The sequence below is a fragment of the Protopterus annectens genome, chromosome 9.part0 (genome assembly GCF_019279795.1).
Source record: "Protopterus annectens isolate FY-2018-M chromosome 9.part0, PAN1.0, whole genome shotgun sequence".
In the NCBI taxonomy this organism is placed as follows: Eukaryota; Metazoa; Chordata; order Ceratodontiformes; family Protopteridae; genus Protopterus; species Protopterus annectens.
Genome location: NC_056743.1, coordinates 1,828,907,807 through 1,828,934,162, shown reverse-complemented (window position 1 = coordinate 1,828,934,162; position 26,356 = coordinate 1,828,907,807).

Genomic DNA, 26,356 nt, shown 5'->3' with positions numbered 1-26,356 from the left:
AACAAAGGCATACATACTAAAAGCACCCTTATCAGTCTAAACAGGCATCTAAGAGGCTTTATTAATGCTTCAAAGCCTAATTTGAAGAAAAATAGCTTTTCATGCAAAGGATAACCACAACACTTTCTATGGTTATGTCCATCACCTCAGAGAAAATACACAACAATGAACAGAACTTATTGTAAATGGCATCACCCACATTAAACCGGAGGCCATTCCTAACCTTTTGGCTGACAGGTTCAGCTCAAATTTTTCACCTCACTCCTTCTGATAGTCCAAAGGAAATACTGCATACCACACCCCCTCCAGCCATTACTAGGAAACAGGTCATCAATACTTTCCAAGACCAAAAACACAGTATTGATGGGCTGCAAAAACATCACAGGATACTTAAAAAATAGCAAGAAACATGACCTCTCTGCTCTATTTGAATTACTTTTCAACTGAAGTCTACAGTCAGGTTTTGTGCCCAATGAATGGGCAGTCATTCCTCTACACAAAGAAAGTCCAGCCACTGAGCCTGATAACTACAGGCTCATAAGTTTGCCATGAAATGAATCATTATGTAAATGATAAGTGAGGGAAATAGGTAACTTGCAAACACTGGACCCATCATAGCTCACCTTTGTTAAAGGAATGCCATGCCTTTTAAATTTGGTGGAATTTTTGAGAGGTTCACCAAGGCACTGGATGAAGGTAAGACTGTGCCCATAACTTACCTCGAGCTCTCCAAAGCTTTTGATACAATACCCCATCCAGGCATCATAGACAAACTCACTAATTTAGGTATAATACTTTTTATCACCCATTGGATAGCCAACTGCCTCGCAGATAGTGACCCCGGGGGGGGGTCAAAAATATGTGAGGCCTCCTCCACCAAGAAACCCATCAGTAGTGGAGTTCCCAGGCTCAGTACTGGGACCACACCTTTTTGGCATACATTTCTCTGAAATGGAAGCAAATGCTAAAGGTTTATGACTAAGTTTGCACATGAATGCAAGCTGGGGGTTATCATCAACCCCCCCTGCAGACACTAGTATTCTTCAAGAAGGCCTATCATAGGTTCATAGGTCTAAAGGGGAGTATTAGGTTAATGGCCCAAGAGCCCATGTAAGCCTGTCCATGTTATACCTGTGTTATCCTTAAAATCCTAGCAATGTTATGCGCTAGTTGCCCTGAGTGACCTTGGTTAAATGGGCATTGTTCGCAGAATGATTCTATGATCAGCACCAAATACCCCTGTCCATGAAGTACATGGATGCCACTCTTAGGGTGAATTTGTGGTCTCCAATCCGATTGCAATTGTCCAGGTTGCACTTGAATAGGGTCAGTGAGGATCTCTGCTTTACGTGAACTGGGAGTCTATTCCAGAGGAGAGTAAAACTCTGTGACATATATCTGTCTGTCCAGCATATTCTGTTAATGTCACAGGCTAGGTTAAGATCTCTGGAGCAAGTGAATCTTGTCCCATTTGATTTGTGGATGTGCAGCATATCCATTAGGGCAGGGTTGGAGACTGCCCTGTAGGCTAGGCACAAGTCACTTCTCAGCAGTCTATAAGATAGAGAACACAGTGATAAGGCATTCAGTCTATCCACTTAAGTCATGGTTTGGAGGCCCTGAATTTTTCTGGTGCAAAACCTCTGTGGTCTCTCCAGCTGCTGTATGTGTCTGGTGAGGTACATGCAAAAGGGGGCATTGTATTGTGTTAGTGGTCTAATGAGAGTCAAATTAGCCCTGGATGCGATACCCTTACCAATGAGGTGCACAATGTAGAAGGCTTTATTTACCACTGGGGAATCATGGTGATCAACGTTTAGATGATATCAACCTGTGTCCCCAAGCCTCATACCACTGGATTTGAGCTAAGGGGGTGCTATCAATACTGTAATTAGCAGGGAAGTATTCTTCACCAAAGGGGATAATAATGGACTTTTTTGCCTTAAGTTTTAGTCCATAGCTCTGGCATTGTTATTCTAAAAGTGTCTTAGTTCTGGTTTAAGCACTTGGGATTCAGGCCAGTTATTTTACATTAAGAAGGTTTGTGGTCTGCACTCTTGTAGGAGGAGAGGGTAGATTCTGCCCCTTCTGAGCTGGGAATTTCTGGTTAAAGGCTTATTTTGCCTGCTTATTTGAACTGTTTCTTTCTGAAATTGGTGTGCCTTGTTTGCTGTAGCCTAGACAAGATTCAGGCCTGCTGAATCTAGCTTTGTCTGTATAACTTGAGCACTAATCCAGGCCATCCTTTTTGGAGAAGGTTCTCCTGCACCCTAGTGGCAGGAGTGTGCAGTTAGAACTTGTCTGATTGAAGACTGTTGGAATGGGGCTCAGTTTTTAGCTTTTTTATTGGTTAATGTGTTAATTTGTTTAAATCAGTTTGCTCGTTTGCTATTGTTATATTAAAAAATGAACTTTATTCATCTACTTTTACTGCATTTGTGTTTCTTCCTACTTTATTACTTTATTTTGCTTTTTCTGCCTATTCTTAAGCTTTATTAAATATTATCACGCACATCCATAAAACGTGCTAAGTGCAATTTTACTACAACACATAGCTTTCACACACACAGAGCAATTCACCACACAGCACAGTAAAACAGCAGACAACACACACAAAGCTAAAGCTATAATTAAGTAAAGTAAAATTATGAATAGAACAAATAAAATTCACTCTGCACCACAGTTTATGCCAAATTCAATAAAAACATACATACATACATACACGCTTAAATTGGTGGCATATTGGACAAACCATAACAAATAAACACATTATTAATTTGGCATATATATTTAAATAATCTAAAACTAGTGATGAACTAAAAAATAACAAGAAATAAAATAGCTAGTATTTTATGATGTATAAATAAATAGCTAGTAGTTATATATATGTATAATATGTATATGTATAATATTGTAATATATTTATAAGATAATATATATATATATATAGTGTATAAATAGTATAATATAAATATAAATATATATGAATATATCTAACATCAATGTTAAGTCAAGTAATATATAGGATATATATATAAATAAAATAAAAATTGTAAAAATAATAAAAAAATAAAAAATTGATGTACTGAGCATTGCATTGCCATATTATATTAGGGTTCCTTTTTTTTCTTTTTGTTTAGCATCATAGATCACACAACACACAACAACAACAGGGGGAAAAAAATGTCATTTTATCTCCTAGAAAGCAAACATCAAACCTTTTCTTATTTTGATAGTTAATAATGTTTTTTTTTTTTCAATACATCATCATTCCTTTTCAATTATTATTCTTTTAATAACTAGTTTTTTAATAATTTTTTAGTAATTAATTTTCAATAACAACTATTTTATATAAAAATGTAAAACTATTATGCATTAATTCTTCATTTAAAATTTGATAAGCTTTGTAGATTAGGAAGATTTTTTGTATATATTTACTATGACTTATTTTTGTATATATTTACTATGACTTATTAATTACCTATGCACAGAGATTTTTTTGTAGGGTGGTTGTATGCCATCAACCCAGGCATTATAGTCCTTGTGAGTACGCCTCAGTACATCAATCTTTTATCTTTTATACATATACTATTTACACATGTATATATATATATTCCCTTTCTAATATATTCTATATTACAAATTTATACATATATATTTTTATACATCATAAACACTAGCTATATTTTTATACATCATAAACACTAGCTATTTTACATTATTACAAGTTTTAGTTCATCACTAGTTTTTGGTTTAACCATAACCAATATGTTATGTATGCTTTATTATTATTATGTATGCTTGGCATAAATGTGATGTTGAATGAAGTCAAATCAATTCAATTTTTCAATTCACTAATTCTAATTAATCTAATTTTTTTATTTTTTTGAGCTTGCTTTCTTCTGATGATCTGCCTTTGCAGATGAAAGCACTCAACCTTGTGTGATTTGTGTTCAGTTGTGTTCAGTTTGCGGTAGCACTGTGCTTGTGGGGTGGGATCACTTAAATAAAGCTGTTGGAAATATTTTTTTGGTACTGCTTTTTTCCTTGCATATTGCCATTTTCGTGGAGTTACAAGTCTGTTTTCACTTTTTTTGTTCTTGGTTATTCTTAAAAGTACTCAATTACATTTATTCTGCTGCATTTATTATTGCTTTTTAGTAGCCTGATTAAATTGTGACTGTTATTCTAAGCCTTTTGGTTTAAGCACTTGGGCTTCAGGCCAGTTGTTTTTACATTAAGAAGGTTTGTGGTCTGCACTCTTGTGGCAAGACAGGTAGCTTACATCCTTCTAAGGTGGGAGTTGCTGATTGAAGGCTTAGTGTCTGTTATTCTAAAAGTGTCATAGTTCTGGTTTCAGCATTTGGGCTTCAGGCCAGTTATTTTACATTAGGAAGGTTTGTGGTTTACACTCTTGTTGGAGGAAAGGGTAGATTCTGCCTTATGAGCTGGGCATTTATGGTTAAAGGCTTATTGTGCCTGCTTATTTGAAGTGTTTCTTTCTGAAATTGGTGTGCCTTGTTTGCTGTAGCATAGACTAGATTCAGACCTACTGAATCTAGCTTTGTTTGTATAACTTGAGCACTAATTCAGGCCATCTTTTTTGGCAAAGGTTCCCCTACACCCTAGTGGCAGGAATGTGCAGCCAGAGCTTGCCTGATTAGAGACTGCTGGAACAGGGCTCAACTTTGAACTTTTTTTATTGGTTAATTTGTTTAAACCAGTTTGCTTGTTTGCTACTGATATATTAAAAAAAAAGTTCTAGCTTGTTTTACCGCCTTTCCTGTTACTAGAGTAGTCCAGATACAGATTTGCTGTATTCAGGACTGTATTGTAGTTTCTGAGTTCCCCAGACCTTTCTGTGTTAGAGGGAAACCTCTCAGCTTATCAGTGGGAGTGGTAAGCACTAGGCAGCCTATCACCACAAGAGGAGTGGTTTCTAGCTCTTTTTCAACTTTCTGCTTTAAAGGCCCATGTTTGCTTGGGTTTGCATGCCGTGTAGCCCCACTAAGTTAGGGTAAACTATTACTGGTGCTAGAAAGTCTGCTCTTCATTTTTCACTTAGATCTTGCTAGTTCTCTTCTCTCTTGCATTTAACTAGCTTATTCACTTAGCACTTTGTCTGGTTTCTTGTAGCAATTATTGTAGCACACATAAGTGTTAACAGCACTAAATGTCCTATAAGGAAACAACTCCAGTACTTATTGATAATGACCATCCCCCCTGGCATGTCTAAAGGTCAATTCCATGTTCTTTCTCCTATTAACCTTGTGAACTTGGGCATTCTGAGGCAGTGTAGCAGCTGCTTCATGTACACAGACAACCCACTCCTCCTACTTCCCGACACTCAGACTTGTGAGAGATGCATTTATATATCCAAACTGGAAGACATGCACTCTCCAGCCAAGACTGGAATAGCAGGTCAAGAGGAGAAGGTCAACACTTGCACCATTCCACATGGAATACATAGCCCTCCAGAACACCCACCATCACAGCTCTCACGTAAAAACACAAACCACACACCCACCTTTATGGAGACTCTCAATAGAAATCTACCCAAACAGCAGAGACCTCCAAATCATAAATGCATTTGACCACCACAGCACAAATCACATGACACATAGCTCACCTACATAGTGTACCCCTCAACCTAAGCCCCTAAGGCAAAACTGCTTGCCCAATACACTAATCATAGTTGACTGGATAGTGCGGCACAATGATGTCCCACTCACTAGGTTGAATAAGGAGAAGGTAACAGTCAACTGAATGTCAGGTGCCAGGATCCAACACATAACACACACACTCAGGTCACTCCTCGACAAGTACAAGTATGACTGTCATTGTCCAGATGGGTGTGAATGACCTGAGATGTATCTCCCTGGACTACATGAGAAGAGACATGGAGGAGCTCTTGGATTATGTGGCCCAGGCAGGTATGACCCTAGCCCTGAGCAGCACCTTACCATATACCACAGTACAAGCAGAAAATGATTGACTTCAATAATTGACTAAGTTTCTGGCATCATTCTAAGGGGATCCAGTAGCTGTCTGCTTGATATGACATGACTGACAGACCTCGATGCTTTGCCAGAGATGGCCTGCATCTGTCACCCCTAGGTTTCCGGATACTGGCTAAGGTTCTTACCACCCCTGTAGTGCCTTTTTAGGCGGTGTTCCAAAGACAAATTACCACCATAACAGCTATAAATAAATGCAATCTGAGGGCCATGCTGCTCAACGCTAAAAGTCTAAATTCAAAATGCACTCGCTCAAAGCACTCTTCAAAATAAAGAACATCAACATTTGTGCTGTAACAGAGACCTGGTTTAAAGCAGCAGAAAGCACCCCTGCGCTACCAGGCTATAACTCATTCCACACTTTTCGGCCCCATAAAATGGACCGAAGCTCCAAAGGTGGTGGCATAGCCATATTCATAAAGGATATGCATACCTCCAGATTAGGAGCCCAGCATAACACACTGGAGATACTCCCGATACAACTAACAGTGGGTAAGATGGCAATTCAAGTTGTAGCCTGCTATAGGCCTCCAACCATGTCCCAAGACTCTCATTCCACATTCCTAAACACCCTGGAATCTATTAGGGTCCAACCCAACACTCTCATACTGGCTGACTTCAAATATCTCTCCATCAACTGGGAAAACTACTCATGCACCAATACATTTGCCCAGTGTTTCCTGGAATTCATTAATTCCAATGCACAGGGCCAGCTTATTCTTACCCCAACTAGAGGAAGCAACATCTTTGACCTAGTTATTACTAACATGGGTAACCGTTGCTCAACACCAATAGTCAATTCCTCCCTGGTTAGATTGGACTACAAACTAATTACCATGGAAATCCACATCTCACCCACACCACCAACAAAGGTAACCACCATGAAAAACTTCTCCAAAGCTGACTTTGGGCTCCTAAAAACAGAAGTGGCTAACTTCACGGCACCCATGCAAATGGAAAATAGGTGCATGACCACCAAATCATACACCAATGCACTGTATGAACACGTACATAAATGCATGGAACTAGTCATACCCAACAGAACCAAGATGCTGTCCTCCAAAAAAAGGAAGCCAATCTGGTGGTCCCCTGCCATTAATAAACTCTACAACAGAAGGAAGAAACTGCTTCAGAAAATGGTGACGTCCCAAGACTGGAAAAATTCCCTTATTAGCCTCAACAAAAAAGTTGAAATCCCTCATCAAAACCTCCAAAGCCAGCTATGAAGGCAGAATTGTGGCAGACACTAAAAACAACCACAAAGTCTTCTATAGTTATATCAAGAATCTCCATGGCAATACCCAGAATTGCTCTGAGCTACTGCACAATGGTAACTCCTATACTGAGCCAACAGATATTGCCAACATACTGGTTGACAGACTCAGTGCCAACTTTACCTATCTCTCTCCCCTCAAAGGACCAATCACAATACCAGAAGAATGCCAGGCACCCAGCATTACTGCAGCACAGGTTAAAGCTGCATTGTCCAAGGCCAAGAATACAGCTTCTGTGGGACCCAACAATATCTCTGGATGTGTTTTGCATGAACTACAAAGTGAACTGGCAACACACCTGTGTGCCCTGTTCAATCACAACCTCACCTCAGGCTATGGGCTATGACCCTACAGAATGGCACACTGCTACAGTCATCCCTCTCCATAAAGGGGAGTGACTACAGGCCCTGTAAATTATTGCCTCATTAGCCTGATGAGTCTGATATGTAAGGCTATAGATATAGGGATTCTCCAAACTCTGGATCCCACACAATTTGGTTTTGTGAAGGGTAGATCATGCCTGCTCAACCTGGTTGACTTCTTTGAGTCAGTCACCAGAGCTGTGGATGAGGGCAAGGCAGTTCATACAGCCTACCTCGATCTGGCCAAGGCTTTTGATACCATTCCCCACTCAGGAATTATTGATAAACTCACCAAACTAGGCATAAACCCCTATATCACTAGGTGGGCTGCAAATTGGCTCACAGATAGAACCCACAGTGTGAAAGTAACAGACTCCAAGCCAGACTGCTGACCAGTCACGAGTGGAGTCCCACAGGGATCAGTCCTGGGTCCTCTCCTGTTTGACATCTACTTCAGAGTAGTTCAGACCAACATGGAGGGACTCTGGCTGACCAAATTCACTGACGATTACAAGCTGGGACCCATAATTAACTCATATAAAAAAAGAAATAGAACACAGTTACGTAAACCACCAGAATTTATTGCTGCAAAGCTTTTGGGTTTCCCCTTCCTCAGTGCTATAAAAAAAAATATAATTCATATTTATATAATATAAAAGAGTTAATCATATGACACAGCCAACCAATAGAACAGTTAAAAACATTTAAAATGACCTAGACACTAAATTAATACAAAAAATATATATAATATATATATATATATATATATGGTTCTACCTGACATAGCCGAAACCACACAACACCGACAACCACATCACCGACACCACATATTCGACAGTCCATAAACACGAAACCACACATAACTACACAAACACGAAACCCCATACACTGCACACAGCACAATAACAATTATTAAAAACAGAACAGATACCCATTCCACAAACGACACACACAACACAAGCACACCAAAATCCTTACAAGCCCACACTAAACCTTACTAACCCTAACTCTAACCCACCCCTATCGCCTCCCTAACCCTAACTCACTTAACCCACCCCTATATCCCCACAGACCGTCAATCTCCACACTTACCTGCCTCGCATACTCACACAGCCTTTCCCCATGTCGGCATCCTCGGCGTTGGTGTTGTCATCCGGCCGGTAGGTCTTCTGCATTGGCGGTGTTCTGCCTCTCCCGATTCGCGTCGGTCTTGTTCTTTCGATCTTCTGGAGCTCAATTCCGCTGTCGGTCTTCTGCGTCGACGAAGTCAGGTAGAACCATATATATATATATATATATATATATATACATATATATATATATATATATATATATATATATATATATATATATATATATATATATATATATATATATATATATATATATATATATATATATACATATATATATCTATATACACTTTCAATTAATGCAACCTATGCTGTTTTTTAGTTAGAACAGGCTTCAGACTTACTGCATTATTAATTCCTGGGTGGACATCTGCTTGTAGTTTTACTATCCATGAATATACTATATTTTTCAGTGTATTATTAATATCACCTCCCCTCATTTTATGTTGAACAACCTTTATTACTCTGAATTTGAAGCTATGGCAATTAGTATTACTATGTATATGTTTTGCTAACGCGTTAGTAGGAACATTTCTTCTAATCTCTGACTTTTGCTCTATTATACGATCTTTTAGCCTTCTACTACTCTTACCAACATAGAATGCAGGACATTTAATACATGTAGCTAGATATACTATATACGTTGTATTACAGTTAGCATAGCATTCAAATTTATAGGAAAATCCAGTAACTGGATGTCTAAATTCTATGTCAGATAGCAGATCTTCACAAAAGCTGCAATTATAGCATGGGAATGTACCTTTCTTAGTAGTCCTAGTGCTAGTACCAGTGCCATCTAATCTAAGATCTTTATAACATAACCTTTGCTTAAAATTTCTTTCATTTCTATAAGCAAAATATGGCCTTTCAGTTATGATATTTTTAAGTTCAAGCATCGATAGCAATATATTCCAGTTCTTTCTTATTATATTTTCTACACTTTGGATCTAGTGTTATAAGTCGTAATGTTTGTTGTTGTTTGTCTTACAGTGGAACTCCAGTCCACTAATGATTGGCAGGAGTTTTTTACGAAATGCAGAGTTGCCAGCTCGACGCCCAATCTTTAACGAAGGCATGCCCATTTACGCACACATGTCTTTCGAACACTACCCAACTGTGGAAAGGGCATGCAGACTCCACACAGAAAGCACTCCCAAGCCCAGCCGAGAATCGAACAAGAGAATCTCTTGCTGTGAGGTAACAACGCTACCACCGTGGCATGTTATAAGTTGTAATATATCTCATTTTTCGATTATTGGTACTCGTATCACCCATTACTTGCCTTCCTTCACTAAAAAATGGGGCTGTCATATCTGCCCTTTCTTTCAAAACATCCTCCATTATAACATGTATACTATCTGTATCATATCCCCTATCAGCAAATTCTTGCTTAAGATTGTTCATTTGTCTCAAACACTCATCCATATTAGTGTTTAATCTACTAACTCTACAAAGCTGACTATTTGCTATACTTTTGAATGTATAGGGGGCATGCATACTGTGTCTGTGTGTGTATCTATTAGAATGCACTGATTTTCTATGCACAGATGTTTCTACCTCTCCATTGACCATGTATAAATTAGTATCCAAAAATGCAATATTTGTCTCCGATACATTCATTTTAAAATGTAGAAATTCAGTCATCCCTTCTAAATAACAAATAAAGTTCTTCAAGTTATCTATAGTATCTTTCCATAAGAGAAAGCAATCGTCCACAAATCTTTTGTAGAACAATAATTCTGGAACACAAAATCCATTGCCCTTGTAGATATACTTGTTTTCCCACTGATTTAATACAATATTTGCATAGACATTAGCCATCGGAGTGCCCATGGCTGCTCCAGATGTCTGTAAATAAAATGTATTATCAAAAACAAAAGTATTGTTTGTAAGAATAACATCTATTATTTCACACATTGTAGATATTTTCCTTGCTGTCATATTTGTATTATTATTCAGAAATTCATGAATGCTTTCTAATCCATATTCATTGATATGACTGTGAACAATGAGCTAATGTCCAAAGTTGCCATAATAAAACTCTCATTCTTATTACTACTACTCCAGTTATACAGTTTTTTAAAAAATCACCAGAGTCTCTTATTACACTCCTACATTGACCCAAATGTTTACTTAAGGATTCTTGTATAAATATAGATAAAGGCTCCATGATCCAGCCCCTCCCCGAGACTATTGGTCTCATTGGGGGGGTTCGTCATAGACTTATGGATCTTTGGCAGTCCATAAATTACAGGCAGCACAGGACAAGTAACAGTAAAGAATGTAAATTCTTCCAAGGATATATCACCTTGTAATTGCAAGTCATACACAAACATATTTACACTCGAAATAAATTGTTTTACTTCATTATTCTCTTAATTCTCTTCATTATATTCTACAGCTTTAAAAGTATTATCATTAGTTAAGAATTTTCCCATCAAATTCATATAATGCATTCTATCAAACAGCACAATAGCCTCACCCTTGTCAGCTTGCTTAATTATCAATTCATTATTTTTCTCAAGCTTTTCAAGAGCCTCACTCTCTTTCACATTTAAATTGTAATATCTATAACCACTATTACCATTAAATAATACCCTTATTTTAACCTCAGATAATTCTTCAAAAGCTGTCAGGATAGGACAATTGTAGGCGATAAAAGTACTACTTTTTTAACATACATTTTTAGTTGCAGTAAGCTGATCATCCTTAAATAACAATTTCAAACTCATATTACCCACAAACAGCTTCAAATCAGTAATAGCATCGACAATGTTGCCCATACATCTAGCTCCAAATTGCAAACCTTTGTTCAAAATAGTTTTATCTAAGTCAGTCAAAATATAACTGGAAAAGTTTACAATGTTACAGTCTCTGTCTATTTTTGTACCATCTTGTTTTTCAGGATCGGACTTTCGTTTTTTATCTTCCCCGTGTACGAGCGCTGTCTCGATCTTCCTCTCACTGGCTGTTTTTCTCCCGTATCTATTTTGGGCAGTAACTTGATTTGCATCGGTCTGAACTGTCTTAAAAAAGCTGCAGAGCATTCCTTTTGCTCCATACTAGGCTGAACATTTCCACTAACAGCCATAGATTCCAAAGCTGTTGATTCATTTCCTGCTAGCAAACTAGCAGAATTTTGATTGGTGCTCTGCTGTGACACGTCATTCGAATTTCTTATGGCGGGTAAAACATTACTGTTCTGTCCATTACATGAATTTTGTTTTACTGTCACCAAAGCAGAGTGATTAACGCTATCATTTTCAAATGTAACAAGTTGATCTAAATTATTACTTCTTTGTGCAGCATTGTTAACATTGAATTTAAGCTTAGGCCAAACAAAAATCTGGCCCAGTTTGTAATCATTCATATCCCTCACTATTTTCTGCTTCTTCTGTATCTCCAGATTTTTATCTAATACTGACAGTCTCTCAGTCATACGCTGCTATTCAACTGTAGCCAGATTAAATATATTATCAGAAGTGATTTTATCTTCAAAGTTATTAATTTAACTAAGGAGCTCACCTTCCAATTCCAAGAAATAGTCATTCATCAAGGTCATATAGTCCACCCCGACTATTAAATTCAGCTGTTGCCACTTCGTTAACAGCTCAGGATATGTATTTCCATAACTTGGCATCTTCAGGATTCATAGCCCTCTTGGAACTATATCTAGTTCTAAATACGCTGCAAAACTGAAGCATTGCCATTGGAAGTGCTTGCACATCTGCACCTTCTTTTCCAGATGAATTATGGTCTTCTTCAGCTCCTCCAGTCCCTGCACATCATTAGGTTCAGCTACAGTTACCGGCATATCCATGGAACTTAATAAGGGATTGTCTTTTCTCAACAATAAGCTCCTTAGTGAAACCTCAGAGCTACAAGCTTGTTGCCCACTAACTAGGCAATTCGATGCTATAATGGACATTTCACCAAATCAATTTAAAAGGTTGGCTGTGTAATTATTTGGTGGGCAGCACCCACAGTGAGTACACAAAAATAAAAAATCCATCAAATAAAGAGAAACACTGTGGTGCACTGCGTTCAATACACAAAATCCAAATATCAAAAACGAAATAGAACACAGTTACGTAAACCACCAGAATTTATTGCAGCAAAGCTTTCGGGTTTCCCCTTCCTCAGTGCTAGAAAAAAAAAATTTAATTCACATTTATATAGTATAAAAAAATTAATCATATGACACAGCCAACCAATAGAACAGTTAAAAACATTTAAAAGGACCTAGACACTAAATTAATACAAAAAAAATATATATAAAAAAAAATATATATATATATATATATATATATATATATATATATATATATATATATACACTTTCAATTAATGCAACCTATGCTGTTTTTTTAGTTAGAACAGGCTTCAGACTTACTGCATTATTAATACCTGGGTGGACGTCTGCTTGTAGTTTTACTATCCATGAATATCCTATATTTTTCAGTGTATTATTAATATCACCTCCCGTCATTTTATGTTGAACAACCTTTATTACTCTGAATTTGAAGCTATGGCAATTAGTATTACTATGTATATGTTTTGCTAGCGCGTTAGTTGGAACATTTCTTCTAATCTCTGACTTTTGCTCTATTATACGAACTTTTAGCCTTCTACTAATCTTACCAACATAGAAAGCAGGACATTTAATACACATAGCTAGATATACTATATATGTTGTATTACAGTTAGCATAGCATTCAAATTTATAGGAAAATCCAGTAATTGGATGTCTAAATTCTATGTCAGATAGCAGATCTTCACAACAGCTGCAATTATAGTGTGGAAATGTACCTTTCTTAGTAGTCCCAGTGCTAGTATCAGTGCCATCTAATCTAAGATCTTTATAACATAACCTTTGCTTAAAATTTCTTTCATTTCTATAAGCAAAATATGGCCTTTCAGTTATGATATTTTTAAGTTCAGGCATCGATAGCAATATAGTCCAGTTATTTCTTATTATATTTTCTACACCTTTGGATCTAGTGTTATACATCGTAATATATATCTCAATTTTCGATTATTGGTACTGGTATCACCCATTACTTGACTTCCTTCACTAAAAAATGGGGCTGTCATATCTGCTCTTTCATTCAAAACCTCCTCCATTATAACATTTATACTATCTGTATCACATCCCCTATCAGCAAATTCTTGCTTAAGATCATTCATTTGTCTCAAACATTCATCCATATTAGTGTTCAACCTACTAACTCTACAAAGCTGACTTTTTGCTATACTTTTGAATGTATGGGAGGCATGCATACTGTGTCTGTGTGTGTATCTATTAGAATGCACTGATTTTCTATGCACAGATGTTTCTATCTCTCCATTGACCATGTATAAATTAATATCCAAAAATGCAATATTTGTCTCTGATACATTCATTTTAAAATGTAGAAATTCAGTTGTCCCTTCTAAATAACAAATAAAGTTCTTCAAGTTATCTATAGTACCTTTCCATAAGAGAAAGCAATCGTCCACAAATCTTTTATAGAACAATAATTCTGGAACACAAAATCTATTGCTCTTGTAGACATACTTGTTTTCCCACTGATTTAATACAATATTTGCATAGACATTAGCCATCGGAGTGCCCATGGCTACTCCAGATGTCTGTAAATAAAATGTATTATCAAAAACAAAAATATTGTTTGCAAGAATAACATCTATTATTTCACACATTGTAGATATTTTCCTTGCTGTCATATTTGTATTATTATTACTATTCAGAAATTCATGAATGCTTTCTAATCCATATTCATTTGGTATGACTGTGAACAATGAGTTAATGTCCAAAGTTGCTATAATAAAACTCTCATTCTTATTACTACTACTCCAGTTATACAGTTTTTTAAAAAATCACCAGTCTCTTATTACAATAAACAAATTTCCCTGGATATCCATATCCTGTCCCCACCCCCAGGCAAGGAAATCACTGTAAAGAATTTCTCAAAAGCCAACTTTGTACTTCTCAAGACTGAGGTGGAATCCTTCAAAGCCCCCGGGCCAGAGGATAAGACAGCCCAATCTGCAGAATCCTTTACAAATGCAGTCTATGAGCACCTGCAGGAATGCATAGATCGTGCTATCCCAAATAAAACCAAGACTCACTCCTCCAAAAACAGGAGACCGGTCTGGTGGACCCCGGACATAAATAAGCTATACAACAGAAGGAGGAAGCTACTACATGACAGAGCAAAATCCCAAAAAGGGAAGGCATCTCTGATCAGTATTAGCAAGAAACTTTGATCCCTCATAAAATCATCAAAGGCCAGTTTCGAAAGAAAAATTGCCCTAGACACTAAAGATAATCACAAGGCCTTCTTTAGTTATGTCAGGAACATGGGTGGAAACTCCCAGATATGCTCTGAATTGTTGCATAACGGTACAAAATATACCGAACCTACAGACATAGCCAACATCCTGGCAGACAGATTCAGCACAAACTTCTCCCCCCCCTCCCCCCCCAAGGAGCAAATGCCTATCCCCACTGAATGTAACCTCCCTGACATCACAGATGCACAGGTGAAAGCTGCCCTCTCCAAAGCAAAAAACAAAGCATCTATGGGACTGGACAGTGTACCAGGCTGTGTCTTACACAAGCTCCAAGAAGAACTGAACCCTCACATTAAGTCACTGTTCAAACTTAGCCTTACTACAGGATATGTACCCAAAGAATGGCGTACAGCTACAGTGGTCCCACTCCACAAAGGTGGTGCCACAACAGACCCCGGGAACTAATTCCCTATAAGCCTGACTAGTCTGGTCTGTAAAGCTATGGAGCGTATTATCATGGAACTCATAAACAAAGACATTGGGAGCCACCAGACACTAGACCCTACCCAATTCGGCTTTGTTAAGGGCAGATCTTGCCTCTTAAACTTAGTTGATTTCTTTGAAACAGTTACCAAAGCCATAGATGAGGGCAAGGTAGTCCACACAGCCTACCTGGACCTCGCAAAAGCCTTCGACACATTACCCCACTTGGGCATCATAAATAAGCTTACCAGCTTAAATATCAACCCCTATATCACAAAATGGGTTGCAAACTGGCTCAGAGATAGAACCCACATGGTCAGAATTGCAGGTGCCATGTCCGAATCCAAACCAGTTACAAGTGGCATCCCACAGGGCTCAGTTCTGGGACCTCTCTTGTTCGGTATATACTTCTCTGAGGTTCAGGCTAACATGGGGGGATTATGGCTGACAAAGTTTGCAGATGACTGGGGGGCCATAATCGAATCTCCAGCTGACACAAGCATCCTCCATAAGGGTCTCACAGAGATGGATGCTTGGTGCCAGAGCCACGGCCTCAAGCTAAATGCTAAAAAGTTCATAGTCATCCCCTTTGGGAAAAACAAGGTGCCCACAAATTACCACACAGGTGGTAATCCATTAAGTACAGAAGAAGTAATTAGAGATTTGGGGACCAACGTAGATAGTAATCTCTCCTTTGATAATCACATTGCCAAAGTGGTTAGAAAGACCTTCTATATGGCCCACCTTATCACGAAAGGGTTCGCATCTAGATCAAGAGAGGTCATTGTGCCCCTCTACTCGTCACTCATCAGGCCCATAATTGAATACAATGCCCCTTTTGGGATGTACCTTACATGACACCTGCAGCAACTGGAGAGACCCCAAAAGTACCTCACCAAGAGGATCATGGGCTACAAACAGATGCCCTATGCAGCTCGACTAAAGAAACTCCAGCTCTACTCAGTTGCTTACCGCCTACTCAGAGGCGATCTATGCCTGACGTACAAAGCCATGTCAAACCCAGAATTAATGGACATGCTCCACCTCAAAAAATCCAAGTCCCTTAGCGCTACATGCTCCAGGGACCTAAATCTTGGCACAAAAATAAATAGGACATGCTGGAGGGACAGATTCATTTCCCAGAGGCTCCCATCACTCTGGAATAGAATCTCAATTCATGTTAGACATAGCCCCTCGCTGACCCTCTTCAAGCAAAATCTGGGCACGTGGATGGGAAATTTCAAATTCACCCCTGGGATCTCTTCTGTGTCCCTGCTAGAAAAAGGCACAGTAAACTAATCCTAAAAGGGTACCTTCTGTGACCTACTTTACAGAGGCTAATCTAATAGGGAGGCAGAAGTCAAATACACTCTGGCTAGGCTTATAAATGCCCTAGGGCAGATAGCCTAGTATCTACCTATGAACCTATGAACCTATTACACTCCTGCATTGACCCAAATGTCTCGATCTTGTCCGGTGCTGCCTGTAATTTATGGACTGCCAAAGATCCATAAGTCTATGACGAACCCCCCGATGAGACCGATAGTCTCAGGGAGGGGCTGGATCACGGAGCCTTTATCTATATTTATACAAGAATCCTTAAGTAAACATTTGGGTTAATGTAGGAGTGTAATAAGAGACTCTGGTGATTTTTTAAAAAAACTGTATAACTGGAGTAGTAGTAATAAGAATGAGAGTTTTATTATGGCAACTTTGGACATTAACTCATTGTTCACAGTCATACCAAATGAATATGGATTAGAAAGCATTCGTGAATTTCTGAATAATAATACAAATATGACAGCAAGGAACATATCTACAATGTGTGAAATAATAGATGTTATTCTTACAAACAATATTTTTGTTTTTGATAATACATTTTATTTACAGATATCTGGAGTAGCCATGGGCACTCCGATGGCTAATGTCTATGCAAATATTGTATTAAATCAGTGGGAAAACAAGTATGTCTACAAGGGCAATGGATTTTGTGTTCCAGAATTATTGTTCTACAAAAGATTTGTGGATGATTGATTTCTCTTATGGAAAGGTACTATAGATAACTTGAAGAACTTTATTTGTTATTTAGAAGGGACAACTGAATTTCTATGTTTTAAAATGAATGTATCGGAGACAAATATTGCATTTTTCGATATTAATTTATACATGGTCAATGGAGAGGTAGAAACATCTGTGCATAGAAAATCAGTGCAGGCTAATAGGTACACACACAGACACAGTATGCATGCCCCCCATACATTCAGAAGTATAGCAAAAAGTCAGCTTTGTAGAGTTAGTAGGTTGAACACTAATATGGATGAATGTTTGAGACAAATGAATGATCTTAAGCAAGAATTTGCTGATAGGGGATATGATACAGATAGTATAAATGTTATAATGTAGGATGTTTTGAATGAAAGAGCAGATATGACAGCCCCATTTTTTAGTGAAGGAAGGCAAGTAATGGGTGATACGAGTACCAATAAACGAAAAATGAGATATATTACGACTTATAACACTAGATCCAAAGGTGTAGAAAATATAATAAGAAATAACTGGACTATATTGTTATCGATACCTGAACTTAAAAATATCATAACTGAAAGGCCATATTTTGCTTATAGAAATGAAAGAAATTTTAAGCAAAGGTTATGTTATAAAGATCTTAGATTAGATGGCACTCGTACTAGCACTAGGACAACTAAGAAAGGTACATTTCCATGCTATAATTGCAGCTGTTGTGAAGATCTGCTATCTGACATAGAATTTAGACATCCAATTACTGGATTTTCCTATAAATTTGAATGCTATGCTAACTGTAATACAACATATATAGTATATCTAGCTACATGTATTAAATGTCCTGCATTCTATGTTGGTAAGATTAGTAGAAGGCTAAAAGTTCGTATAATAGAGCAAAAGTCAGAGATTAGAAGAAATGTTCCTACTAACGCGTTAGCAAAACATATACATAGTAATACTAATTGCCATAGCTTCAAATTCAGAGTAATAAAGGTTGTTCAACATAAAATGATGGGAGGTGATATTAATAATACACTGAAAAATATAGGACATTCATGGATAGTAAAACTACAAGCAGATGTCCACCCAGGTATTAATAATGCAGTAAGTCTGAAGCCTGTTCTAACTAAAAAACAGCATAGGTTGCATTAATTGAAAGTGTGTGTATATATATATATATATATATATATATATATATATATATATATATATATATATATATATATATATATATATATATATATATATATATATATATATATATATATATATATATATATATATATATATATATATATATATATATATATATATATATATATATATATATATACATATATATATATATATATTTTGTATTAATTTAGTGTCTAGGTCCTTTTAAATGTTTTTAACTGTTCTATTGGTTGGCTGTGTGATATGATTAACTCTTTTATACTATATAAATGTGAATTAAAATGTTTTTTTATAGCACTGAGGAAGGGGAAACCCGAAAGCTTTGCTACAATAAATTCTGGTGGTTTACGTAACTGTGTTCTATTTCATTTTTGATATTTAGATTTTGTGTATTGAACGCAGTGCACCACAGTGTTTCTCTTTATTTGTAAGCCATAATTAACTCCCCACGTGACATAGACATCCTACAGAAAGGCCTCGCTGAGACCAACCGACTGGTGTTAAAACCATGGCTTTAAGCTTAATGCCAAAAAAATGCATCATCATTCCCTTTGGGAAAAACTCATTTCCCAGTAACTACTACATCAATGGGAGCCCACTGAACAGTGAAGGCGTTATAAGTAATCTGGGGGCACAGGTTGACAGCAACCTCTCCTTCAATCATCACATTGCCACTGTGGGCAGAAAGTCCTTCTCTGTGGCACATCTCATTACCAAGGGTTTTGCATCCAGGAAGAAAGAGGTCATCATCTTTTTGCAGTCTTCCCTTGTTAGGCCAATCATTGAGTATAATGCCCCATTTGGCTTGTACCTCACTAGACACCTACAACAGCTGGAAAGGCCACAAAAGTACCTCATGAAGAGGATCCTAGGCCTTAAACACATGCCGTACATGGACAGACTCAAAAATACTCCAGCTTTTCTCTGTCTCATATCATCTATTAAGAGGCGATCTCTGCTTGACTTACAAAGTCATGTCTGACCCAGCTCTGTTAGAAATTTTACACATAAAGAAATCCCAATCCCTCTGCACCACACGGTCCAGGGACCTCAACCTCATTACCACAATCAACAGCACATGCTGGAGGGATAGTATCATAGTCCAGAGACTGCCCATGCTCTGGAATTGACTTCCCATACATGTCATGCAGAGCACCTCACTGGCCCTTTTCAAGAGAAATTTTGATGAGTGGATGGGAAATAGAAAGTTCACCCTGGAGATCACTCTAGTGACTCTACTTGATAGAGGCACTGGAAAATAATGGTGGCATGATGCCAGGGCACTTCTATGGGCTAGGCTTGTAAAGGCTCCAGGGCCATTGGCCTAGTACACACCTATGAACCTATGAACGCATGAACCAATCATTTGTCTGTGTTAGCCCCTTCTGTAATATGTTAACATCATTGGAGACTCAGTGATTGCACTTGAATTGCAATTGTCAGCAAGCTTAGTAGGGTGGCAATGGTGGTGCAGCTGGTAGAATTCACCCCTCACAGCAAGAGCTTCTCAGGTTCAGTTCTCGGCTGAGGTGTCTTCTTTGTGGAGTTGGCATGTCCTCTCAGGAGTCATGTGGGTTTGCTCCTGTTTCCTCCCACATTCCAAAGGCATACAGTAGGTGGATTGGACACTCTAAATTGGCCATAAGTGAAAGTGTGTGTGTGAGTGAGTGGTACAAATGAATTCACTGATTGTCACTGCTAAAGTAAAACCCCAACCCCATGTGCAAAATGGGAAAAAGGGTTGAGGATGGATGGATTAGTAAGCCACAGGCTGTCTACTTTATCCTGGACATTTGAAAAATAGATTTCAGACAGTAACGGGCCCACCACAGAGCCCAGTACTGTGGTATGCTACTGGTAGAGGTGGAGTCCTCGACTTTGACAGTGTGTGTTCTGTTGCTAACCCAATTGGCTACCCATCTAGTGATATAAGGGTAGTATCTCTGATTAACAAATGGTGTCAAAGCCATGGTATTAAACTCAGTGCTAATAAATGCATAATTGTACCTTTTCAGAAGTCAGCCATCCTGTCCAATTAACATGTTGATAATATGCCCCTAAGAGTCAACCCAGTGGTTAGAGAATCTAGGTTCTCACATAGACAATAGCCTTACTTTCCATCACTAAGTGACCACAGTGATGAGGAAATACTTTTATGTTGTGCATCTTATAAGTAAGGGCATGGCATCTAGGGCAAAGAGGTCATTATCCCTCTGTACTCCACCCTTATCAGACCAATTATAGAGTACAATGCTCCATTCAGTTTGTACCTGACCAGGCATATGCAGCAAATGGAGTGACCTCAGAGGTTCCTTACAAAAAGAATCAAAGGCATAACAAACCTGTCTTATGCAGAATACCTTCAAGCCCTTCACTCTACTCAGTCTCCTATATATTGCTGAGGGGGGATTTATGCCTAGCTTACAAGTCATCCACAAACCTCATACTTATGAATCTCCTGCATATTCATAAGTCAAACAGTACCAGAAATACAAGGTCTGCAATTCTACATTTTGTCTATGACTTAACCAGAACATGCTAGAGAGGCAGATATGTGTCTTAGAGACTGCTCCTCCTATGGAACAGGCTTTCCACCCCTATGAATCTGGGTGTCTCCAGTTAAAGTGCAACCTAGACCAGAGAATGGGGAATAGAAAATTTATACCAGGACTGGCACCCTTGCCCCTTATGGAGAGAGGTAGCTTATGAATGCATGGCCCTCAATGTCCCATTTGAACACAGAGCATCACTATTCTTTTGGGAAAACTTGGCTAGACTTAGAAAGCCTCATTATGGGTCTTTTGAAGGAGAAACACCCGGCCACTCTAAGTTCCTCTGTTCTATTTTTGAGACAATTTGTTATCCAGTGCATTACATAGGGGTTAAAATTTTACAGGAAGAGCTTATCTTTGATGGCTGGGTGTGGGATAGAGATGACTGCCTTTGCAAGATCCAGACAGGTAATGTGCACTGATTTACTCTCATCTATTACATCAGTGACTTTTTTGAAGACATCAGCCAGAATACGTTGGCAGTATCTGACCTTGATGAATCTGAACTGGGTTGGGTCAAAGGTCTGTAGGTTAACAATATCCCTATTTATTACTTCCCCAATGATCCTTTCCTTAGCATTGCAGATGATGCTGATCAGGTTTATTGGTCTGTAATTACCTGGAGCTGTTGTCTTGGAGAAGTCTGGACATCACTGGATATACATGCCTGAAGATGTATAAGTCTCCCAGTTGGTGGTGTGATTATTGAAGTTTCCTATGAGAATGGTGTTTGGTTCATAGGTTTATAGGTTCATAGGTTTATACTAGGCTATCTGCCCCAAGGCATTTATAAATTAGTTTGTTGTGCCTCTGTCCAGCAGCACACAGAGATGATTCCTCCCAAAACCTAACGATCTCTCATCACAGGTCAAGATTTTTTTGAACAGAGCCAAGGTGCTCTGCCTCACATGGACCGGGACTCTGTTCCACAGCATAGGGAGTCTCTGAGTGATAGTCACTTGCTCTAGTGGTTTTGAGGTGGAGCATGTCCATTAATACATGGCCTTGTATGTCAGGCACATGTCACCTCTGAATAGAGCTGGAGTTTCTTCAATCTGGCAGGTGAGAAACTTTTGGGTCTCTCCAATCATTGTACTCGATCATTGGTCTGATAAGTGAAGAACAATGACTACTAGGATCTGATGTGAATCCCTTCATGATCAGGTGGGCAATGTAGAAGATCTTTCTAACCACTTTGTGTCAAAAGAAAGGCCACTGTCAACCTGGGTCCCCAGGTGATAACCTTCTGTGCTTAGTGGATTGCCTTTTTGGCATTTAACTTCAGGCCATGGAGCTATCTGTTTCCGTGAGTCCCTTCTGAAGGATATCCGTGTCAGTCATCTGCAAACTTTGTCAGCATGTTGGCCTGTACTTCTGAGAAGTAGATGCAGCAACTCTAACCCTGTGGGTTCTGTCTTTAAGCCAGTTTGCAACCCATGGGTTTTACATTTAAGCTAGTAAGTTTTTTACAATCCTTTGCAAGGTCAAGGTAGGCTGTATGGACTGCCTTTCCCTCATCAATGGACTTGGTGACTGTAAGTTCAAAAGGCATGATCTTCCTGAATGAAGCCAAACTGGGGGGTTCCAATGTCTGCAAGTCCCCTATATCTTTGTTTATGAGCTCCATTATGATATCCTGAGAAGGCTGAGATTAAACAGCTGCCTTGTGTGTGGGTTTAATTCCTCATTTTCGGTTTGCACTGAACCTGTTCGTATGTATGTTATGCTCTGCCTGTTCCAGTGATTTTTTTTCATTTTGGACTAATTCTGAGCATATCTGGGAGTTTCCACCCAGGTTCCTAGGCCTTATGATTGTCCTTGAATCCATGGCAATTTTTCTCTCAAAATTGGCCTTGATTGATTTTATGAGTGCGATTTTTTACTAATAATGATCAGGTGTGACTTTTATGGATTTTGTTCTATCATGTAATAGCTTTCTCCTCTTATTGTAAAGTGTGTTGGCTGCTGGGTCACAGAGACAGACGTTTACCCTTTGTGGAAAGAGTCTTGGTTTTATTTGGGATTGCCTCATCCATGCAGTCCTGGAGGTGTTCATAGAAGGCATCTGTAAGGGCTTCAGCTTGGGTTGTGGTTTCCACTGTCTCAGGGGCCTGAGAAGGATACCACACAGTCTTGAGTAGTGTGAAGTTTGCTTTAGAGAAGTTCTTCACTGTGGTCTTTGTTTATGATCAGATCTCACCAATGAGGATATACAGCATTTTCCCCATGTTTGTGATAATGAGATCTATAGTATATTTTCTCTCCTCGGAGAACAGTGACTAGCTGTTCCATGGCATTTGAATTTATGAACTCCAGGAACCGTTGGGCTAGAAAGTTAGGGCTTGAGTAATGTTCCCAGTCTATAGTTGAAGTCACCCAATATGATGGTGTTTTGGGATACATTTATACCTCCAGTGTCTTCAGGAAGGCTGTGTGGTGTTCCTGAGTTTGAGAGCTACAATTTGTAGAGTTTTTGCCTATGGTTAGTTGCACCTGGATGGTTTCAACCTGGAGGTGTGGGTATCTTTATGAATATGGATACACCCTCCTTTGTGGTGTGGTCCGGGTTTTGGGGCGGAATGCATGATATGAGGTAAACCGCCGGGTGCTCTCAGGAGCCTTGAACTAGGTTTCAGTTACAGCACAGACATCGATGTTCTCCATACTGAGAAGGGCATTTTGAGATTTAGACTTCTGGCATTGAGCAGCATTACCTCAGTTTCTTCCCATTTTTTTTTTCTAGGGGGGGGGTTTAGAATTTGAGCCTTGCCTAAAACACTATAGGGTGGCAAGAGCCTTAGCCAATATCTGGAATCCCAGGGTGACAGGTGCAACAGCGTGGCTTGTCAGCATGTCATCCCAGGCAGACAGACAGACACTCTCCTTTGAATGACACCAGACATTAAGCCAATTGTTAAAGCTGATCATCTTGTCTCTATATTGTGGCATCATTCTTGGTGAAGGAAGGATACTGCTCAGGGTTAGGGTCATACCTGCCTGGGCTACATAATCAGAGAGCTCCTCTATGTCTCTTTTCATACATAAGGACTCCATATTGGTTAGGTAGGAGCCATGGCCTATGGGTGACATAGAGGGGATCCTGAAGTTAGGCATGATGTAATAAAGTGTTTTGATTATAGCAAGTTGGACATTGTGGCGGGGGTGGTCCATGTCATTATCATGAATAATAAGTCTGGAAATTAGATTTTCCAAGAATATAGAGGCACCTCCACATATAATAACTGTTTCTAATTATGTGGGTCTTTATGAGTGATAAGAATTGAAGCCCTCCACTGATGTAGTGTTATCACTGGTCTTGAACCAGATCTCTGTGATTATGCATGTATTCACATTTTCAGGGTAAGTAGTATTTGTAGGATGCATTTTTTTATAATGGCTCTTGCATGTTGAACATTTTAGAAAACTGATTTTGTGAGGGAATGAAGATTGTGGCTATCCTATAAGCACCTAGACAACACGGCTCCACATAAAATGTAAAGAAATATAGTCATAAAGCCAGAAATCCTAAGAAACTAAGACACAGCTCTCAAATATCATACTATAATACATGATCCAGTTTGAAGAAAAGGGATATAGTTATTTTATTGGTAAAAGGTTATTCAATTCTCTAAAGCAACCACCAGAAGAGCTGGCAAATGGAAACAAAAGGGCCTGAACTCTTCCATAAAATAAAATAAAACAAATATATCAAAATGTTGAATGAAGTAGAAACTATGGATGCATAAACAACTATGACAAAGTATTCTACAGCTGCAAGACCAGAAAAGGAAACAATAGTAAAGACGCCGAGAGCTATAAAACAACAGCACAACCTAAAGGCTAATTTCAAGCTAAAATCAGAACAACTCCCTGGCCTAGAAGACCTAAAAATTTCACGACAGCCTCTACAAATGGTAATACAAAACTTCTCAGACCATCTGTCTGGCTTCAGAAGCACAATAAACCAAATAGCTGCTCACTTAGAAAAAACGGAAGCCAAAGTCACAGAAAATGAAATAAATATAGACCAGATGCAAAAGGGCAAGAAAGTTAGTGCAAAAATATTCAGGAGATTCAACAAAAAATTATAGACTTAGAAGTGAGAAGTCAAATTACAAACATAATGATCAGAGGTGTACTGGAAAAATATGAGCACTCACAGTCAATAGAAATAATAAAGCAAATTAACAGTTATCTCCTGGAAAATACTTCAGAGGCTAGCCAAAGATACTAAATGAGCAATACATGGAATAAATAAAAGTCATGGCAATTTTAATATTATAACGTTGGAATGTTTATCTTAGTTTGTAGCTTCTGGTAGGAAATAAACTCTAACAAGATTTATTTATTTATTTATGTGAACAATTTCTAATGCAAATGTTCCATGGTTTATTTTAGGTTTTAGTTTGGCTTCCATACACATGTGGCAAGAAATGCATAACTTAATGTATTATCATGGTTATGTAAAGCAGTTGAGCTGATAGATACTAAAGACAAAGCGTATCAAAAAATCAAGTGCTGGTCTCAAAGAATTAGACTCATCTGCAAGGGTTTGGGTCAGCAAAGTCTTAATTTAAAAGGCAGTTATAGATTCAAGCTCTGCATTAACCAAAAATATATTATGCAGGGGTTGAAGTTTAGTTTGTCATTGACTGGTCCTTAATGGCATAGTGAGAAGCTATTGAAAAGGTTGCAACACGTTGTTCATTGCTAATGTTTAACTTGATTGTGTCTTTCTATTGTAGAATCACTGATAAATGTTATGTGGCCCCTATATTTTGAAGTTGTACTTGCAGCTGTTTTTTCAATAGCAAACCTGAATGTTGTAGAGATATGACTAAGCTTAAAAAAGGGTGGGTCTTTGTCCCCTGATGCTTACAGTCTTTGTTGTTGTTCTTAACTGCTTCCTTTTATGAGTAAGGTTATCATTTTTTCACATTATACAAAATGTTTTATTATGTTGAAAGCTATTATTGAAACAGTCCCAGTACGATGCAACCAGTCACTCTATAAGTGTTCCTTTTTTGGGCATAAACAAGCCAT